The 14,232-nt window shown below is 38.0% G+C and overlaps 1 protein-coding gene across 1 annotated transcript in view; it reads right to left on the reverse strand.

Annotated features, from left to right (window-relative positions):
- Nucleotides 1–10,551, reverse strand: part of LOC137187113 (myocyte-specific enhancer factor 2A-like) — a 47,163-nt gene extending 36,612 nt beyond the window's left edge. Inside the window, exons 1-2 of the mRNA XM_067595951.1 lie at nucleotides 10,425–10,551; nucleotides 2,365–2,484 (exon numbers count right to left, since the gene is read on the reverse strand). The gene's annotated coding sequence lies outside the window, so the exon portion shown is untranslated. The remainder of the gene's footprint in view (nucleotides 1–2,364; nucleotides 2,485–10,424) is intronic.
- Between the last annotated feature and the right edge of the window lie 3,681 nt (nucleotides 10,552–14,232).

Consider the following 14,232-nt stretch of genomic DNA (forward strand, 5'->3'; position numbering starts at 1 on the left):
AGCGTAAGAAGCAGACACGCCAACATGCAAAACAACATACAGGATCATGTCTGATGATTTAAGCAACATTTTGTTTGGATTTTTTACTGTGAAAAATGGTTACCATTGGAATACATTGTAACATAAAGGAGCTCAAACTGACCACAGCTGCTGTCCTCAGAGAAGAAGGAATCTACAAACTTTTAGCCACTATTGAAGCCTACAGGGGTGAAACGTTTGAAATTCAACAGATAGGTTTCTACTTTAATGAAACTTAAATATGAGCACAATTTTTTGAATCACAGTATAACTGGATTATAAACTTCCTTTCCTTGGTGAATGTTTGTATAACCTCTGAATTTGTTAGCATTTTAGCAGCTGGTAGTCCATACATGGTGTCTATACTTATTTATCTTTAACTAAATTACTGACTAGAAAGATTTCAGTTTGAATTGTCTAATCAGTGTCTGGGTCACCTGAGATTAGGGTGTATTTGCTGAAAGCCACAAATTCATGCTGTTAAGAGTGTGAGATCACACTGGGTGCTTCTGTTGGAAGTTAATATCACATTTTCTCTTTTATTCATTTGTCATATAGGTATATAGGATTATATGTTATTTATCAACACAATAACCTTATTCATTATTATTGTAAGAGTTTCAACAAATGAACTGTCTGAATTCCATATAAATGAGCTGAAACGAGCAACAACAATGACAGTTAATCAGAGGTTTAACCAAACAATCAGCCAACAGTCTGGTCTACTGTAGAATATTTAACAGGTCATACTGTAATAAATCAGGACAAACAGCAAAAGTGACCCAAAACAAAAATATCATGTATTTATGCATATACTATATGTAAAAGGAGTTATTGTTTAATTCATTGTTTCTGAGGTAGAACAGAAGCAAGGTTTTGGTCGTAGACCTTTGTCAAACATTGCTTTTTGCTCTTTTCAACTCAGTGTGGGAGTTAAGTGTCATCTTCTACATTACTTCTTTCTCCTACACACATGCTGTGCATTAGAGAATCTTACTTTTACTAAGGTAAATGTCACAGTTTATTCTGATATAGATTATCACTCTTGTCAGTGGTAAACTCTGACTTTTTTTCGTAAATAAACTGCAATTCTAGAAATCACCAAACTATACAATAAACATATTGTATACTTTATATTGACTATAAAAATAAGACCCATAATAAAAATGAACCAGAATTATCCTTTTAACAATAACTGTGGGGACCTGCACACTGACTTTGGAAGCCTTGAAAAGTTTGGGAGTTTGCAGCCGTCCTAAAAGTAAGATTAATGACCTGGAGATTTTTATAGCAGTTTATAATTGGATTAGCTCACAAACTCAAATGTGCTTTAAGTTAAACATACCATTAAACATAGTGTGTGGAGGTTACAGTACTGGTATTACATAGTCCTCAACTCAGCATGGAGTGAGAGCGTCTTCATGCACGGCCAGCATTAATAGTCTTGGCACCATTAAGAACAGTGTCCGGACTCTGAGCAGACCCAAACCCCTCTCTGGTCTGGACCGTGTCTCTGCAAATCAACACTGACTTTAATTAAGCCAAGCCACGCTGCCATTGACCCAACACACTGTTTAAGTTGGCAGAGCAGAGGGAAACCTATTTACTGTGAGCAACAAAGGCAGTTTTATGTGACTGCAGGAAAGTAGATTGCAGGGCTAATATTTGGAAATTGTTTTATTTGATTCCTGTATTTATTGAGCATAATTTCTGAGCTCCTCTGCGGCATATTTAGCATCAAAGGTGCGGGTGTGTGGCCCGGCGGTCAGGTGGCAGGCAGCCAGAGGTTTGGCTGGTTTGGAAAGAGCAACTCAGGCCTGATTACTGGGGGCGACCCTGCAGGAAGAGTTCGCAAGTCCAATAGATTAGAAGCTTTTCCAGAAACCGTAGTGAGAGTAGAGGAGAGGAGAGAAGAGGAGAGTAGAGGAGAGGAGAGAAGAGGAGAGGAGAGGAGAGGAACCAAAGTCATCACCAGAAGGTATTGCTCAAGACAATAAACATGATTTCAATATTACTTCCATATTAATATACACATAAACACATATTTTATATTTCCCCTGACCCCTGAACACTGTCTGCAAGTAATTTGAATCAGAACCACAGTTGCATTGTGGTTTTATAACATTAAAATCAATGGTTTTATTTCATTAAAACCCAAATAAATAGATGTGATTATTAGCCAAAAACAAATGATATGACCCGAGTATAGCCAGAAACAAAGACCCATTAATAAAACTGTTTTGGCATTGGATGACAAACAGGCTAGTTGGGTTGAAGTGTGTAACAGCTGTGGCAAGAAATCAAAAAAAGTATTTGATGATTTTATAAAGTTGTTTTCTGCATTACCTGAAAACGTTTTGTGTGTTGTGTAACAGGAGAGGGAACTCCTCTTCAACCTCTAATTTGAAAGATGGATCCAGATGAGATGATATTACAGACAGCAGTTCCTCTTCTAGCTCTAAGATTCTGAAAGAAAAAAGTAACAAGTACATTTATTCATTTCTCCACGTCATGCTCAGGTGAAAAGTGGCCAGTGAAAAGGAGGAGTGAAAAGAGGTGGAAAGTGATGATGAAGTTCTGTTATTGTAGAGATCACATTAGATCAGTAATTCACCCCTTATAAGAGCACTTCTACCGTTGAGAATAGACACTGTTTGTGTGAAGACCATCTGTAATGAATGAAGCCATCAAATCAGCTAAAAAACAACAATCATTTTTCCATAACAAATATGATGTCCATGTAATCTCAGAACAGACGAGAGAGGGATATTCCATGTGGGTTATAAAAACTTTTAATGTGAAGATTTAAGTGCAGTAGACAGGACCAAAATGAGCCTTCGCTGTTCCATAATCACATCAATCTGGATGTTAGCATCCGCACAGACAGGTAACAAGCACACAACGGGCCTCCACAGCATGAAGAGTCAGCTAAACCTCTCATCTTCTCTTCTGTGTGTGATACAGCGTGTCATTGGCTTAGCCAGGCATCGCCACAGCTAATCAAAGTGGATAAGAAATGCATTAGTCCACACAGGAGCAGCCTGCATTAGCTTGGGTCCGCTAAAGCAGGCCATGTAATTGACTAGAAAAAATGAAGTCAGTCAGTCAGTCAGTCATGGAGGACTCAAAATAGCCTCTCAATAAAAAACACACACACACACACACACAGTACGGCCTCTATTTCTTCAGCGTGTGTGGTGCAAAAAGAGAAGCCTGTCCCTCAGAAGTGTTGCTATTTCTGTTTACCACAAGGCTCCAAATATTCTATCATTAGGGAAACTAGGAGGGGAAGGAAATACCACTGGGGAACACATGGACTCCGCACAACCGCACAAAGGAAACTAACTGACAGTGTGCACAAGTGGTTAAAGACTGTCATGTAATTGGTCACAGGTTTTATTTCCACAATATCCATGTGTCCGAAAATGCCACATCTTTTCTCACTTCTTGTAAGAAATAATCACCTTTTTCTACTACTCTCTGTCACTAACTGATACAACACTGCAGTATATGCAGCTGTAAAAATTTTTCTTAAACTGAGCATGGTGTGTAATGAGCAGTGGGTAATGGATAGTGAGCATGAGCAGCAAACACCAGAATAATTGCTGAATCAAGCAGCGCCACTGTGGCTGAAAGCTGAAGCCAGTGTGAAAGTGCCTGAAGATGCAGTTACATTAATGGCAGGTACATACTGGCTTCAAATGATATTCACAGTCTGCATAAGATTGTATTTAGAAAGCTTGTTCCTAGAAGTATTTTTTCATAATACATTATGGTCTCAATGGTTAATTTTACTTCTGTAAAATATAATTGATATCTTATGTTTTAGCATGGTATGATGTCCAACACAGCAACACATTTACTGTTTGTTCTTGTTGTCTCTCTTAGTGACAATGCAAATAAAACCTGTTCAAACCAGACCCATTGCACTGAGAAATTTCCAACCATTTGTTTAGTTATAAATATTAAAAACAGCATAATGTGAGTAATGAATAATGTGCTTGTTTGGTAGCTGGTGTGTATCTTAACATTTGCAATGACACAATCATCCGCACCAGATGTAAAAAAGAAGTATCTATCTGTGGCAAGCCAAAAGAGAGAGACACAGTAATCTCCTAACACGGATGATAAATGTTGGTTTACAAGCCTTGGAGACAAATGAAAAAGAAGGATTCAAAGAGAGATTCAATTGGAGCCAGAAATTTTTTTTGGAGCCAGCATCTAGCAGTACTTCCGCATTGGCTTCAGCCTCAAGCCATGGTAGTTGCCGTTTGATTCAAACACGATGTGAGCTGGCAGTTGTTCTCTTGTACAGGCACTAAAATCTAAAATCTTCAGCTGCATATTCACAGAAATGACCCAGGTGATAAACTATAGAGCCAAGTATTGTGTTTTGATTATGTTGGTGTTTGTCTGGTATGCTCATCTGACAGCAAATACTTTTAAATGCACATCTTCTTCCTATGGCTAAAATCATCAATGTCAACCATTACCATTTCTACACAGATGTTGCTGAGACCTTGATGGGTTCTGGTTTAAGAGCAGAGGACAATTCACAGATGTTTGTTTTTCTACTCTTCATTTTCTTATTCTGCGGTGTCTGAACTTCTTTACTCTTTTCACTTTTTATACATTTCACAAGCCAAACCAAGCCATTAATCTAAACTTCTATCACCCTCCAGCCAAAATGAGGTTTACTGACGTTAATCACTTCTATTATTGAAATGATGTGCTAAAGTCAGGTCTTGAGAGTGATTCTGTAAACCTCTCAGCCCTATCAGTAACACAAGTGCCAAAAAACAAACCTAACACACTCACCATCACCAAATGGTATGCATCAAATTCATACTCATGTAATCACATTTCTCTTGAAAAAAGAATAAAATGCATTTCATAAAATGGGCAAAGATTACGGAAAATTTTCCAGCCAGATTACATGAGGTACAAGTGAATTTTTGTTTGTCATTCTCATAAAACAATATCAAACATCCAGCCAACTATTGAGGAGTACATTAAACAGTTTCTGGAGGGTGACCTGTTTCTCTTTAGCAGACCGAATCAGATTTCTGTTAATGCATGTTTAAATATCTTCTGGTACTCACATGCTCAGAATCTTGTTAATGGTTTTTACATACAGAACTATAGTCTGATATTACTGTAATCTAATTAGGCCAGCATTATAACTATAACAGAAACCATCTGACACAGTATATTCCTGTATATTTTAACTGATACAAATATGACAAAGTTTCTTCTCTTAATAGGCTGACCTAACTATCAAGGGATGTCTTGTTCCATTAAATGTAAACCATTAAAACATACATCTAATCTGATTTACAGCAATCAGAACACTATGTGCATGTACCCATGCACGAGATTGTGCAATGAGCAGCAGTTCATATGTATTCAATGAAATACATAATAAAAGCTGACATGTACCTTAAAGGTCCAATAAATGACACTGAGCCTCAGTGGATGTTAGCTAACAACTATTTGCTATGTTAAGATATAGTGGAGTAATGGCGACCTGAGCAGTGAATGAAGTCACACTCCCTCTGTGTGTGTTGTTATCCGAGCTTCTCTGTTCTTTGTTTTGGTAGCCGCACCGGCCACGCATGCATGTTAGTGCATGTGAATCCCTCTGTGTCCTCCATGTCCATTTCCAAGATTGTAGCCACATCACAAACATTCTCAAATTACAGCTAAACAGTTCACTAAAATATGTTTCTGAAAACATTTGAGGCGAGAAATAGGCAATGCACTCTTGATCCATATTTGATCAGTACTGCCTAGTTTGATAGTTTGATCTGAGTTTCATGAGTTGTCGGTTTTCTTTTTTCCCCCCCAACTTTATTGAGTAAACAACACACATTTGTTTTGGTCTGAGACGTTGGTGCTACAGTGTGACATCTAGTGGCTGAATGTTGTGTATTGTAACTTTAAAACTTTTACAGCACCTTCAACAAATATCCTAATTTGATTATGTGTGTCAAGAATTCGAAAAGACAATCTTTTCTGGGTTTTACTCTTAATTCAGAATTACTAAAATGTCCAGATAGCTAATAAAGTTATCCTAAAACTTCTGAATAGCAATTATACATCGCGATTAAATCGCCAATGACAACATTTTTGGCCACTTGGCAGCAGCAAAAACAAGCAAACACAACACTGACAAATTATATCTCTTTTAAAGGGGACATATTATGCTTTTTGTGATTTTCTGTTATTTATAAACTGCTATGATGTCGTACATTTATGTTAAACATGTTCAAAGTTTCAAAACTTGAGCTTTATGTATGCTTAACAAAATGCTAACTGCAACTCAAAAGCCCAGCCTTCAACCTGCTCTGAATGCTTTGCAACCATTTTCTCTACCTCGCCCTCGTCGAGCATGCCCATAAACGACCATCCTCTCTGTGGCCTTGGTCGCTAAGGTTGTTGCTAGAGTTTTTCCACGTGTATTGATGTATTTGAAAAGTTGACATTTTGTGTAAATAACAGCGCTGATGAGAGCAGTGAGAGTCAACCAAATCAGTAAAGTTGTGGGCCGGAAAACCAAAACAATGAGCTGAAAAATGCTAAAACACTCCATAGAGCTTGGGAACATAGCAGATTCATGATAATTATCTGTGGGTTCATCACTATGAGCAAGTCCTTTTACATACAAGTAGTCACTTGATCTAGGGGTCGACCAATTATCGGCCTGGCCAATTATCAGATCCGATATTCAGAATTTTTATGACTATCGGAATCATTATTTTTTTTATCCGATTGCCGATATGTGCTACTTTAACTCTGATGCAGCCGCCTCTCTGTGGTCTTGAGCAATGTCCCGCCCACAGCACTATCTGACCAAGTAATAGCCAATCAGCACTGAAGGCTGTGCATGCTGCTGTGCCACAGACGGCACAGAGAAGCATCTGCAGATTGGAGCAGTAGTAGTCTCGTAGATCAACTTGAATTCGACAGTGAACATCAACAAGTTCATTTGTTGAGCCATAATTTAGCCACCTGACTACAGCAAAAAAAACGTTAGGTTATAACGTTATTTCTTGCACGTCACTTACCAGGGTCAGTCATACTCTCAGTCTCAACCCACGACTACTAGTAATGTTACTGAAGTGTGTCTTGAAGTTGTCTCTGACTCAGTTTCGTAACTGTTAGAGAGGTGCAAGATTGTTGTTAGAGACTTTAGACGTAATGGAACTGCATCTAAGGCCTGTTAATCCATACACGGACTGCACAGATGGTGTACAGCTGTCAGAGTTGAATAGTCACTTCTATTGCTATTGTACATATTCAGCTATAATAATTATTAGCAATGAAGTAGCCTAGTTTTGAATGAAAGGTTCCCTGCTATCACATCTTATTGATATATAACATCTAAATAATAAAAACCAACTAAAGGCTTTCCAAAGCTGTTGTGCTGCAATAAATTAAGCATAATCGTGCGTTAAAATTGTGCGTTCTAAATTTTGACACCAAGATTTTCATTTTGACTGCAAATGTATAACAGTTTTTAATATTGGTTGTTGTTCTCCTTAATTATTAATAATTGGTATCGGCCCTGAAAAAAACATGTCAGTTGACCCCTGATGTGATCCATTGTTAATATATCAAGACTCTGTAAGTATGTGTAGTAAAGTCAAGCGAAAGAATGTGAACACAATTAGAGCATGATACGGCCTGCTGGGTGGTCATATCAACAGGTGAAATCCAACACTCAACTATAAATTAAGACCAACACACCACAGGGGACTCCTGATAACCCCTTGTGTCAACTAGAAATCCAACTTAAGAGTCTACAGCAGTGTTTTAAGCTAAATGCTAATGTCAGCATGCCACTGTAACATGTTTATAATGACAATATTACGTTCATAATGACAGGCGGGCAGCGAAATTGAAATATCTTGCACTGTACCATTAAGAGAATAATTTGAACCTAAGCATTTTAGAGTTAGTGTATATGGGCAACAACAAAGGCCCCATATAGTATGTAATAACACTGGCTGTGTTATTAGCTCACTACAGAAACACATTATCCTTACAGTCAGTCCTTACTGGACTAAACTGTAAAGGAAAAGAATTGTGAACACGCTACATTATACTGTAACAAATGTAAGTACATTTGCTCCAGACTAGACAGTATCCAGTACATCTAAGCCTGGTAAGAGATAACTGACTGGAGATGGGCGAGCTCTTTCATCCCATATGCTCCCTGTGGTCTCAGCAGTCTGACAGGGTGACAGTTTAACCATGACCTGATTACCTGTCCCCTGAAGCCTGTAATCACTAAAGCCAGCAGACAGGCACTGTCGGTCCGCTGACAGGGAGGATAATTGAAGGTGATGCTACATGCTGCTAGCCCTGCTAATGAAATATGAAAACAAAGAGCAGGGATGAGGCAGCGGGGCACCAAAGAGGCCTGAACTACAGAGCAAGATATTTTCTGTCTCTTCTGCAGCCCACATTACCTGCCAATCAGATGTTAAAAATGGTGTGGTCTCCAAATGATAGACTTATGCACTTGAATGATATGCGGAGTAGACTCCCATACACGCCTATGAAATGACATGATAGAAATTCCAGTCAAGTCTCAGGTTTTCCAATTTACTCATATTTCTCAAAGAGTGTTGCTGTAATATTAGTGTAAAAATAAAATCCTGATGCACTACGCCTGACTCAGTGTAGACTATAAAATCAACTTTAACCCTGCATCAGTGATGTCACCCATGGCGTTCTGATGGGACTTTCTTAAACCTGGATTTGTGTTCAACTATGACAGGCAGAGACACCTGGTAAATGAATTGTGTTTGAAGCTCAGAGAGAACATGCAAGGAAGAAAGGCCATGAAATGTTGATGGTGAATAAATAAAGCGATTCATTTCCAAACTAACTGACGTATTTGAGAACTTCCTCAGAGCCTGCCAGGTATTGGTGAGCAAATGAGACCATCCTCATGCTTCCTTTTACAACATTCAGAAATGTTAAAACCATATTTGCCTTGAAGCAGAACTTGTTCAGGAACCTCTGCCCACTTCACCTGCCCGTTCTTAGGTCAAGTTCCTGCACCAATGCTGGTGTCCCTCATCTAGAAGAGCTGTCTGCTTCATGAATGAACTTTTGGGACGTCAGCACAAGTACTGACAAGGCAAACAGCAAAAAGCATAGTGTTTTTGAACATTTAACTTTGTTGTTCTTTCTCTTCATAATGCCATTTTTGTTTTGTGAAACTTTTGTGAAACTGTTCTTTGCCAAAATTAATTTTTAAACAGCTTACAATTTCTGCAAAATGACAAATCTATTATATAAAACACTGAAAAACATTTTAAATCTTTAAACAATAATCTATAAAATAATACCACTGTTGACTGATGAGGGCCTGCCTAAGGAAAAGGTGGTGTTTGTGATTAGTGGTTGTTATATTTCAAAAAAAAAAATACTACAGAAATATTACAAAAATGGAGAAAAAAGGGCATGGGCTCTATTCTGTAGATTAGTGGTTCTCAGAGTGCGGTCCGGGGACCCCCAGGGGTCCTTGAGGGCGTTCCAGGGGTCCCCAGCAGGAATAGGAATAATTTATTTTCACTATAATTCATCCATAAGTACCACAATGACAGAATGTATGACTATTTTAGTCATAGGTTTCACACACTTTATGTAGTAAAACATCTAAAAGCAAAATTCTTATCAGATGGGGGTTGCTGGTCTATTTTGTGTCAGTTTAGGGGTCCTTGATGTGAAAAAGTTTGAGGACCACTGGCCTAGACATTGGTAGTCACATCACAATGTGACAACAACTGACTGCATTTACAATTCAGAACATGAAATTCAACAGTGGTTTTATAGTGTGAAGAGCGGTGATGGTCTGGTGTTTGATGTTGTTGGTTCCTCTATAGTCAAAACCTTGACTGCTACTGTATATGTTTAATAGAGAACATAACTTGAGTTAAAAGGAAATGTTTTGAAAAGTGACCTCTGACTTCTACACTTTGTTTTTAAAACATCAATATTCCTTTAAAACTGTATGTCAACAGTGTTTCAAGTAGAAATGTGGAAACTAGCTACAGTTTGTAGCGGCTAGTCGATGCAGAGTTAATCAAAGTTTAATAAAGGTCTCCATCACGACTCTCATCACAACATGTACATGTACTGTACACACACACACGACGCTTTCTACAACACAAAACTCTCAACAGAAACTAGACGTTCAGGGCCTTTTTGACTCTAAATTCATAAAAACAGCTTTACACAGCGTGTACTGTATTACAGTCTGTCTAACGGTCCAACTGACAGTATGTTAGCGACAATATAGCGGCTGCCTCCTCCCTGCTTGTCAGCCTCCACAGCACAGACAGTAAATAGACTTTCTCATGTATAAAGACAGATGTGTTTGCTCCACTTACCCCTCTGCCCTCCCGATGCCTCCGGAGATAAAGATAGTTTTTGTCAAAGTGTCTCAGGCAGGCAGACACACAGACAGATACTCGCCCGCTATATTTAGGAAACTGACAAACTCAGAGCAGCGAGAGGCTTAGCTCCGCCCTCTATGTGTGTGTGTATCTCTGGTCTGTCATAGGCTACTTTTGGGGACAAATTTCAGACTGAGGACCAGTTAATTGGGGACGGTTTGGCCAATTGGGTATAAAGTGGGAAAAAACAGATTTTTGGGTCGATGATTAAGGTTAGAGTCACGTTAGGTTAAGGTTAGGTTAAGGTTAGGGTTAGGCAAGTAGTGGTTATGGTTAGGGTTAGTCTCCAGGAAATTAATGTAAGTCTATGTAATGTCCCCAAAAGTGACCATGATCTGATATGTGTGTGTGTTCAGTTGTCTTAAATTGTGTGTAACTGTGTTTGCATTTGTATCAGTGTGTAATTCTGACTTTACCTGCATGTTTTAAATTTGTCTGAAACGTCTCACGTACTGTAACTAGTGTTGTATTAATATTATGATAAAAATAGAATAAACCTGAGATATGATCAAATAAAACCTGGGATCACCATCTTTAAAAGTGGTGATACCAGCTGGGCAAATGCAGCACAACATGTGAGTTGCCCTCATCCCTAACACAAGCCCAGTATAATAACTGATCCATTGATTATTTTTATTTAGTCTCTGCCTGAAGGAAGGGGTAGAAAGCTTGTGACTGTAAGGCCACAAGTTCAAGTTTCCGAACCAGCTGAGAAGATGTGCTTGGAGCAAGCCATACAGTGTCCCTTTGAGAAACTCACTTTATCACCTGTAATAAATACATATCACACGTACATATAAATACATTTATTATTAGTATGAAAACTGTGTTGAAATCTAGAGCATGTTTAAGCATGGATCAATTCACTGGTTTTAAAAACTAAAACATAATTGTGGCTTCCTGATAGCTGAGCGGTTAATGTGCTCGCATGACTTCAACATCCCTGGTTTAACTCAGCTGAGGACCTTTGTTGCATTTTCTAACCTTCCTCTCTCCTCATATTTCCTGTCTGCCTCTACATGACTTGCTATCTAATGAAGGGGAAAGTACCAAAAGCATGTCATGTTGAGATAAATCATTTTTGTTTACATTATGCATGGCAGCATGCTGCTACAACATGTGTAACATCAGCACTTGTTGAATTAATAACAGTGTTTCAAATTAAATCGGTTCACCAACATTTGAAAAAGGCCCTAAATATACCAAACAGACACAGGACCTCCTCTCTGTTCCCCCTCATGGAGGTCAGACTTCAGGGTCTGTCGAGGAACAGCCTTACTTAACCATAAGCACGAGTTATGCTTAAGGTCTACAAAACAGAGCCTGTGTCCTTTTTCCTATTTTCTCCCTTATTTCAGTGAGTATTATGTAATATTTCTGTTTTGTTTTGTTTTGTTTTTTTCAAATATAACAACCATTAACCATAAACCTTACCTTTCATTTTCCTTAGGCAGGACCCTCAGCAAATGTTTCAATACTGGTATTGTTTTATAGATTATTGTTTAAAGATGTCAATGTTTTTCAGTGTTTTATGACAAATTTGGCATTTTGCAGAAAAGTTTTAAAAAAGTTTCACTCGTAGCCCCACCAAAGATTTGAACATTTCACCCACAACCTTTGCACCAAACTCGGTTTTGCAGTTGATTATTGCCATTGGAGACGGATGTGTTCTTCTAATATTTCCTTAAAATGTGTCATAACAATCCCACTCTGAGGTCTCTAACTAATAGCACACAGTGGTCTAGTAAAGATTTTTTTCCAGCTTGGTTATTTTTAACCCTTTTCTCATTCAGGAAACTTTTTTTCTGAAATCAGAGCAGACGTGGTACGATTATTTGATGATCACCAAGTCATTAATACAAGCTGTCTTAGAGAACACCATGGCTTTAGTATTTTCGGTGTCATTTTGAATTTCATAAGCCTCACAGTAGTGAATACAAGTCAAAACAACTGACAAAAAATTGAGCAGAACTCAGACTTTTCAAAAAATGTTAATCATACCGTATTGTCCTAAAATACAAATACAAATCTCACATATACTGTAAATCATCAGATTATAAAATCAACAAGGAGGCGTTACTTTCTTAGTGGCAACTTTCGGAGTTCCATGTGTGAAATAAAATCCCTCCTAGCATTTCTTAGAGAGCAGAGCCTTTCATCTGTGTCCAGGGAGGATCTATCACATTCAAAAAGAAAAGTAATACACCCATGCCAGACTACAAAAATGGTGACTGTGTTCTGGGACTAAACCCTTTAAACAAACATATTATAAGCAGTTATTCCGTCACTGGGCAGCCAAGAGGAAGACCAAAGAAAACCCTCTGGTGCCATCATGTGTCCTTAAGTCAGATGACAGCTGAAGCACAGCAGACAAAAGGAATCACCAGATTTTTAGGTTGCCAAAATTTGACTTAATCATTATTTAGGTTAGTTTCTCTTAGCATTGCTAATTTCATTGGCTAGAGTGCAATGTTCTTGTTAATTAAGCACAAAGTACAATAGAAGTCAAAGTTTTATGTGGTTTAGTACTGAAGTTAACTGTATTCTTTCTATTCAGCTTGGTTCAACTTGGATATAAACTGTAAGGAGAGAACATTTATAGTCAAAGATGTTTCTTCATCCTCTGGTGCGTCAGACGAGCTGATGGCCTTCAAGGGGCTTTTCATTGGTAAATGATTATTTGACCCAAATGATGTCTGAGAATGAATCATTTATACAGTAGGAATAAACATGTTGGCTTGGAAATGCTGAAATTACCATTGCTGGTGGTGGTTTGATCCTCAGGACTGTAACATTAACACTTCTAACACAGTATAGAAACACATCTATTGTATAAATATTGTATATACAAGAAAGATATAAATCTGCTATTTCTGGTCTGCTTACATATATGCTTCTGTTTAAGTATTTTCTATGTAATAATGTTACTATTTAAATTTACACTATTGGAGCTAAAATGCTTATGATACTGTACCTCAAGGTATCTTAAATTTGTGCTGAGATTGTTAGATCAGAGGGGAACTGTTTTTTCTGTTTCAGCAGTATCTGTTCTGGTTCCTCTTAGCTGTCACATCAGTGATGATATAACAGTTATCTACTACTGACCAGTGCTTTGCTTTGTAGGAAATAACAGTTTTCAAAAGTTTTTCAATCCACTTTTACTTACTTACCATAAGTACATACAGTAGATCTTTTCCCAAGCACAATATTGTTTCCACCTACCATGTAAAATCATGTGAAAATCAAATAATATAGGGACATCTGCTTAGGAAACTGTAATTAATTTGTATACACTGATTTCAAGGGGTAGCATCACCATAAAGCATAATTCACCGATTAATGAAATGAGCAGAGATAGCTCATCACTGAAGAGTATTAACTGCTTGTTAGCGCTTCATTTCTATTGGTTAATTGGTGGTAAACAAGGCCCTGTCAGTGCCCCTCAGATTATTCTTGTGTGTTCATCAGGTATGTTTCCAATCAGTTTTTTATCTTAACAGTTAAATAATACACAGTGCAGTGCAGTGCAGCAGATTATTTTCTATCTTCTTCCTCAGTTAGATTTCTATGCAACGGGAGAGAAGTTTGAGCATGACGTGCTCCCTGAGATTAGCTCTTAACGTGCTTTTTTAAAGTGAGTCATCTCTTTATAACTTTATGTGTAAAGATTATATATCTTAATATGTATATTGTGTATCCCCGTCGTTTTTACCATGACTGGAAGGTGGAGGATGGGGAGCCG

The sequence above is a fragment of the Thunnus thynnus genome, chromosome 1 (assembly GCF_963924715.1).
Source record: "Thunnus thynnus chromosome 1, fThuThy2.1, whole genome shotgun sequence".
In the NCBI taxonomy this organism is placed as follows: domain Eukaryota; kingdom Metazoa; phylum Chordata; class Actinopteri; order Scombriformes; family Scombridae; genus Thunnus; species Thunnus thynnus.